Below are 7,950 nucleotides of genomic sequence, written 5' to 3'. Positions count from 1 at the left end.
GGTAGATAGGGTCATATGTGTCCAGTCTTCTTTCCAGCATCAAAAATTACCTGAACCATGTCTTTGCTTAACAAAATTAGTTAATGTGATAAATTTATGCATGGTAAGTTGAATGTTAAAGTAAATGTCACCCCTCGTGTTTAATATACTTATATTTTAATAGTATTCTCCAGAAGATTTTATATTAACAATGCCTTATTTATTAAATTTATAGGAATTTCAAGTAAAGGAGATTTTTCTAGCAATTACCTAGTAGATAAAATAAAAACTAAGAATATTTTCTGGTCAAGTCAACCTAGAGAACAGGAAGTATAGAACAGTCTATAGCAAGTCAGAAGACAAAAATGAATGGATGGTTGAATGAATGGTTGGATGGATGGATATAATAAATGGAAACATTTATTAAGTACTTGTTCAATCATTCTAGTGGTGGCTGACTCTTCATGAGCTCCTTTAGTGTTTTCATGGCAAAGATTCTGGAGTGGTTTGCCATTTCCTTCTTCAGCTCATTTTACAGATGTGGAAACAGAGACAACATGGTTAAGTGACATGCCCAGGGTCATAAAACTAATAAGTATATGAGGATGAATTTGAACTCAGAAAAATGAGTCATCCTGACTGAATGCCTGGAACCTCTCCACTGCATCACCTAGCAGCCCCATTTTGCACATATTAAGCAATTAGCAGACACTTACTAGCTGTGTTACTCTGGGCAACTCACTTATTTGCCTCAGTTTCCTCCTCCATAAAATGAGCTGGAGAAGAAAATGACTAACCACTATAATGTCTTTGACAAGAAAACCCCAAATGGGGTCACAAAGAGTCAGACACTATTGAAAACGACTGAACAATGAAGATGGTGCAAAGCACTTTTCTAGTTGTTTGGTATACATTGACAAAGCAAAAATAGCTTGCTCTTAAGAGTGTCATATTTCCTTTTTTTAAAGTATTTCATTTTTCACCAGTTACATGTAAAAATAATTTTTAACATTTGTTTTCAAAATTTTGAGTTCAAAATTCTCTCCATTCACCCTCCCCACACTTAACGTCTTTGAGAAGGCAAGCAATTTGATAAAGATTATACATGTGTAGTCATGCAAAACATTTCCATATTAGTCATGTAGTGAAAGAAAACATATACCTCCAAAAAGCCCTCAAGAAAAACAAAGAAAGTTAAAAAAAACAACTATGTTTCAATCTTTATTCAAGCACCATCAGTTTTTTCTCTGGGGATGGAGAGCATTTTTTCATCATAAGTCCTTCAGAGTTGTCTTGGATCGTTGTATTGCTGAGAACAGCCAAGTCATTTATAGCTGATAATCTTAGACTATTACTCTTACTTTTTACACAGTACATTTCACTTTGCCTCATTTCATGTAACTCTTTTCAGGTTTTTCTGAAAGTAGCCTGCACATCATTTCTCATAGCACAAAAATATTCCATTTACAATGATGCAGCATAATTTGTTCAGCCATTTCCCAATTGATGGGCATACCTTCAATTTCTCATTTTTTCCACCAGAAAAAAAGCCACTTCAACTATTTTTGTACATATATATCCTTTTCCTTTTTGATTTTTATGTCTTTTTTGGGATACTGATGTAGTAATGGTATTGCTAGGAAAAAAGGGTATGCATGGTTTTATAACCTTTTGGGCATAGTTTCAAATTGTTCTACAGAATGGTTGAATCAGCTTACAACTCTATCAATAGTGCATTAATGGCTCATTTTTCCCACATACCCTCCAACATTTGTCATTTTCCATTTTTTGTCCTATCAGCCAATAGCATATCCATATATATACATATATATATATGTATATATATATACACACACACACACATATACACACACATATGTGTATGTATTTTTAATGCTTCCCTCGAGTCTTGAATTTGAAAGTTAGATTTTCTGTTCTGCTCTAGTCTTTTAATCAAGAATGCTTGAAAGACCTTTATTTCATTGAATGTCTACTTTTTCCCCTGAAGGATTATATTCAGTTTTGCTGGGTAGGTGATTCTTGGTTGTAATTCTAACTCCTTTGCCCTCTGCAATGTCATATTCCAAGCTCTATGATTCTTTAATGTAGAAACTGTTAGATCTTCTTTTATCCTGATTCTGGCTCCATGAAAATTGAATGGTTTCTTTCTGGCTTCTTACAATATTTTCTTCTCACTTTGGGAACTCTGGAATTTGACTACAATATTCCCAGGACTTTTCATTTTGGGATCTCTTTCAGGAGGTAATTGGTGGATTCTTTCAATTTCTATTTTACTCTCTGGTTCTAGTTTTCCATGATAACTTCTTGAGAGATGGTATCTAAGCTCTTTGTTTTTTTGATTAAGGTTTTCAAATACTCAAGTAATTTTAAAATGATCTCTCCTGGATCTTATTTCCAGATCAGTTGTTTTTCCAATGAGATGTTTCATGCTCTTCTATTTTTTCATTCTTTTGGTTTTGTTTTATTGTTTCTTGATTTCTTGTAAAGTTATTAGCTTTTTGTTCTCAATTGTAATTTTTAAGGAATTTTTTCTTCAGTGAATTTTTATGGCTCTTTTCCCATTTGACCAATTCTTTTTAAAGCATTCTTCTCCTCATTGGCTTTTTGGACCTCTTTTACCATTTGACTTAGTCTGTTTTTTAAGGTATTGTTTTCTACAGTAATTTTTTTTACGAGGTTATTGACTTTTAAAGATAATTTTCTTGCATTACTTTCATTTCTCTTCCCAATTTTCCCTGTAGTCTCTTACTTCATTTTCAAAATCTTTTTTGAGCTCTTCCATGGTCTAAGACTAAGCTATATTTTTCTCAGAGGCTCTTGATGTAGGAGTTTGGACTTTGTCATCTTCTTCTGAGCGTGTGTTTAGATCTTCCTTGTCACCATCATAACTTCCTATGGTCAGAATTTGTTTTTTTCTGTTGTTTGCTCATCTTCCCAGCTGATTGCCTGATTTTTAACTCTTTGTTAAAGTAAGACTCTTATTCCAGGGTAGAGGGTGCACTGTCCCAAGCTTCAACTGTTTTGTGTATCTGTTTTCAGAGATACTTCTAGGGACCTATAAATTTTCAGTTCTGCCAAGGTGATATGATCTAAGGACAGGTGTTTACTACTCTCCTGGCTTGTGCTCTGTTCTGTGAGTGATCACAAATGCTCTTTCTGCCCTAGAACTGTGACTAGTATCTGTGTTCCACTGCACCCACAAACTCTGGTGTGCTAGTGCTCCTCCTCACCCTGGGACTATCACCCAGCACTACAACGCAGATCTGAGTATGGACAAAGCAATAGAATCCTTCCTCCATGCTAACAAAGAGACTCCTGTAATTTCCTTCTTACCATTTGTTTGACCCCCCTTACTGTCTATGGGCTGAAACCTCCTGAAACAGTGGCTGCAGCTGTGACACAGTGGCTCCCAAAGCCTGCTGCTGGTTTGCTGTGTCCAGAACTGTGTGGGCATGGCCTGTGCTGGATTGTACTCCACTCTCATCCAGGTGCAATAGACATTTCCTGCCAACTTTCTAAGTTGTCTTTGTCTGGAAAATTATTCCACCCTGTCCTTTTGTGAGTTCTACCATACCAGGAATTATTTTATGGCATTACTTAAGTATATTTCTAGGGGAGAGCTAAGGCAAGTTGCCATCTTTTCTCTGCCATTTTGGTTTTTCCTCCTTTGGAAGTCACAAGCAAGTCAACTCATATCAGAAGTTTGAGTTACAAATCAGAAAGGTCTCACAGCTCTTAGACTTAGTGGCAAACCAGGAGGTAATGGATGTTATTTAATATCATTGCCTCTGGTAAAATCGTATCTTCTTCTGATTTTGAACCATTTGACAATGCTAAGGTCTTGGGATCTATGGTATTTGTGATTGCTGAGGAAGTGAAGATTTGAGCATCTGAAAGAGCATTTGCCAGGCCAGGAACTATATAATTATTGAGACCCAGGATAATTGGTGTAGAGACAGTGCTGGGAAGGGGCTTGGTGGTCTATGGGGCACTGGCATTTCCAGAACTCTTAGACTTACTTATTAGTGGTTGGCACAGGTGGTTGAAAAGAAGATGGATCCTTCCTTCACAGGCATTATTTCCCTCAATGATGACTATGTGGGCCAGAGTAGAATTAGGGCTAGTATTCAGAGTATGGGGTAGGGGGAGAGAGGGTTGATATTCTCAGTCCTTTTGGAGGTGTGTGTGCATGTGTGTGTGTGTGTGTGTGTGTGTGTGTGTGTGTGTGTGTGTTTGTCCTTTGTTGCCAAAGAAGACCATGCCATCAGAGAAATAATGACATGACTTGCACTTGACTTTGTTTTGAGTGAGGGAGGTCTGTGCAGGTCACCAGTCTTACTTCTCCTCCAGAGCCATCTGAATCCAGTGACCAGATATTCATCAGGATGACTGGAGATGACCTAGGATGAGGCAATTGGGGTTAAGTGACTTGTCCAAGGTCACACAGGTAGTGAGTGTCAAGTGTCCAAGGTGAGATTTGAACTCAGGTCCTCCTGACTACTGCACTCATGCTCTATCAGTGTTCTGGTCTATGTCCATTGAAAACTGAGGAAAGGTAGTGGTGGTTATGCTTTTACTTGCCTAGCATATGCTTCCTCCTGTCTCTCCCTTAGGATACCTTGCTTCTTCAGCTAGGAAAGGTTTAAAAGAGAGTGGTGAGTCAAATACAGGCAATAGAACAGGTACAATTCATTAGAGAAGAGGAATAACCATTAGCTGAGAAAATTTTTATACTCTTATTGCTATAGTAGATAGGAGAGGAGAGACAGAGACAGAGAGAGAGAGAGACAGAGGGGGAGAGAGAGAGAGAGAGAGAGTGAGAGAGAGAGAGAGAGAGAGAGTATTTTATGGTATATGAAGACCCACTTTTGTCATAGTCAAGGACGGAAAAAATTCTTCAGGAAATGTTACCTAGAGTCAGTTAGGTTACACAGTGGATAGGAAGTTGGTTTTGGATTCTGGTTTGAATCCTGCTTCTGACACTTAACAGCTGTGCAACCCTAGACAAGTCAATTAACCTTTCAACCTCAGTTTTCTCAAGTGTAAAATTGGGATCATAATAGAGGATTTTTCTGAGGATCAGATGAGATAACATGTAAAATGTTAAGCAAACCTTAGAGGACTATATAAAAACTAGATATGATGATAATGATGTGATTATCGTTTGCTGTCACCCCCTATCCCTAAAAGTTCTTTGCAATATTCTCCATGGCTGTCAGATCCTGCCAGCCTTACCCAATTAAACTTCTATCCCACTGCTTCTCCACTTCCCATTCCCACTTCTCCATTTTAATGGTCCAGGTTCACAAGTGGCTCCTTTCTTCCTACCACCTGTTTTAATCTAGTCTGTATTCTTCTTCATCATTTGATTCTTAAATCCTTAATTAGGATTACCATTCCAATCTTGCAGCTCTCTACTTGTCAGTTTTAATGGCTAATAGGGTACTGATTCACAAGATGATTAGGAAGTCAGTAAGAGAGGACCTATGATGAGTTTAAATTTCTTGGTCCAGATGAGCAATGTTGTTGAGCATTGATATGTGAATGCTGAGCCATTGTCGATTATTTTCAAAATATCGTGAAGAACCTGCCACAGAGCTGCAGAAAAAGAAATGCCATTTTCAAAAAAGGGAAGAAAATGGAATCCACAAAACATGGACCAATAAGCTTGTACCTGATGTCTGGCAAATATTGGAACATATTATTGAAGGAATGGTTAATGAGTGTCCAGTAAAGGAAGCAATGATTACAAAGAGTTAGCATGAGTTCATCAAGTTCTACTCTACTCTTCATCAAAAGTAGGTAAATCCAGTGCTCACTTCTGCAGCACATATACTGTAATTGGAATGATGCCCCTGTGAAAGAATGACACACAAATTCATGAAGCATTCCATATTTTTGAACTTGTATTCAACTAGTATTTTTTTCTTTCACGAAAACTTCCTCTTAACTGTCAGGCATTTTTCTAGTAAAAACTCTTCGAGTCAGCAAAAAAAAAATGGCCTCTAATAAAACTACATTGCAAAACATGGGAAAGAAACAGAATGGCAAGAGTAAGAAATTCGAAGAAGCAGATGAAGCCTGAGGAGTTTGTGATGGAGAAGGTGTTGGATCAGTGAGTGGGTGAATGGAAAAGTGGAGTCTTTCTTAAAACAGAAATGATTTACAGATGATGACAAGATGTGGGAACCCAAGGAAAACTTAGACTGTCCAGAGTTGTTGAAGCATATCTGAATTCTCAGAAGACTGGTAAGAAAAAAGATGGAGCCAAGAAAAAGTCTTTATCCAACAGTGAGTCAGATGATAACAAGTCAAAGAAGAAATGCAAGTCTGCTGACAAGTTGCAGAGATTTGCAAGGGGCCTTGGTCCAGACCAAATCGTTGGTGCTACCAAAAGCAGTGGAGAGCTGATGTTTCTCATGAAGTGGAAAGATGCTGATGAGGCCAACTTGGTTTTGGCCAAAGAAACAAACATGAGGTAGTTATCAGGTAGTTATCGCCTTTTATGAGGAACAGTTGACCTAGTATTCTTGTCCTGAAGATGAAGCACAATAATTGTTTGCATTGCTATATTCATATACATATACATACAAATATACACATGTACCTATATACACATACACATATACACATATATCTATATCTAGAATCATAGGCAGATAGATAGATCTGGATCTTGATTCAATTCTTTCATTTGTTAGCAGTGTGAGCACCATCTACATCTAATGAGAACTGAGTGGGTAGGTTTTAAAATAGGTTTATATTTGTTTGGTTTGTTTTTCATTTGGGCTGGTTTTTGATTTGCATCAACAGCATTGGTAACTGAACAAGTTAGCACAAGCTTTCTGTACTTAATATTTATCACAGAAGAGAGCATTTGATACTTATGGAATTATTAACTTCCTTCACAGTAGAGGAAAAAAAATTAAATACTGATAAAATGCCTTCTGTAATCACTATTCTGAATCCTAAGAAATGTTTAGGTCCTGTGTTTGCCTAAGGTTAGCTGACCAAGAAATGTTGTGTTCATGTAGAATTTTGACATTCATTTGAAATCCAACTTAATAAAAGCTACATTTTACACTTAGAGGTAAATCCATTGAAAGGCTTCTTCTAGCAGCTATTTCCCATTATTGCTTACTTCTGGGGAGCCCAAGAGCCTCTTCCTCCTAACTGACAGAAAACTTGCTGCCTTCAATTTTCCAAGCACTAATTGTTTTTAAACAGAACAGTTATTTTGAAGGCACTTTGCAACCTTGCTGTAGTGTATATGATAATCCTCAGTGTCTGGGTGTAACAGCAAGGACTCCAGCCTACACAGGAGGGCCTGCTGGATAGGTTCTTAGATCTGCTTTTCTAAAAGGAAAGCAATTTTTGAAGGATCAACAATCACTTTAATCAAGCACACATATCTTTCACTTAGTTCAGGGGAAAAGTTAGCACCCTGAACTTCAGAGAAAATACAAACAGAGAAATAAAGACCAACAGACAGGGCTTCTGATGGTCTGACCATAAGCAATACATAGTTACCAGAAACAGAAGCACCAATATCTGGGTTTTCAAAGCTAAGGGCTCTTTAGCAGCTGCCCAGAGTCTAGTCTGGCCAAACAAACACTTCCAGTGCGTAAGCATCTATGTAAAACCTCATCTCAGAGTATTTGTACTCTTGTCTGAGCTGGAGGACTCTCTGACCCAGTGCCTCAATAGAAATTAACAAAAGGTATTGAGGTCTATTAATCGGTGGGGAAGATTTTTAACTCTTCTCCCCACCCACTAATAACCTTACATTAACATTACACTGGGTCCAGTTAAGGTGGTGGTGGGCATCTTCCTTGTGGATGCAAATATGACCCCAAATACACACAGGAGATGACAACTTCACATTTTTGCAAAACAAATCCTCTCCCCAAAGCCTTGTTGGTCAGAAATGAGTGGATAAGAGCCACATGT

The 7,950-nt window shown here is 37.7% G+C and overlaps 2 pseudogenes; both read left to right on the top strand.

Annotated features, from left to right (window-relative positions):
• Positions 1–5,811: 5,811 nt before the first annotated feature.
• LOC140521818 (U6 spliceosomal RNA) lies at positions 5,812–5,900 on the top strand (annotated as a pseudogene).
• A 98-nt stretch (positions 5,901–5,998) lies between these two features.
• LOC140524244 (chromobox protein homolog 3 pseudogene) lies at positions 5,999–6,555 on the top strand (annotated as a pseudogene).
• Positions 6,556–7,950: the final 1,395 nt, after the last annotated feature.

This window comes from Notamacropus eugenii, chromosome 1, assembly GCF_028372415.1.
Source record: "Notamacropus eugenii isolate mMacEug1 chromosome 1, mMacEug1.pri_v2, whole genome shotgun sequence".
Taxonomy (NCBI): Eukaryota; Metazoa; Chordata; class Mammalia; order Diprotodontia; family Macropodidae; genus Notamacropus; species Notamacropus eugenii.
The sequence above is the reverse complement of the archived record's forward strand: the minus strand, read 5'-3'. Positions and strand labels throughout refer to the sequence as shown.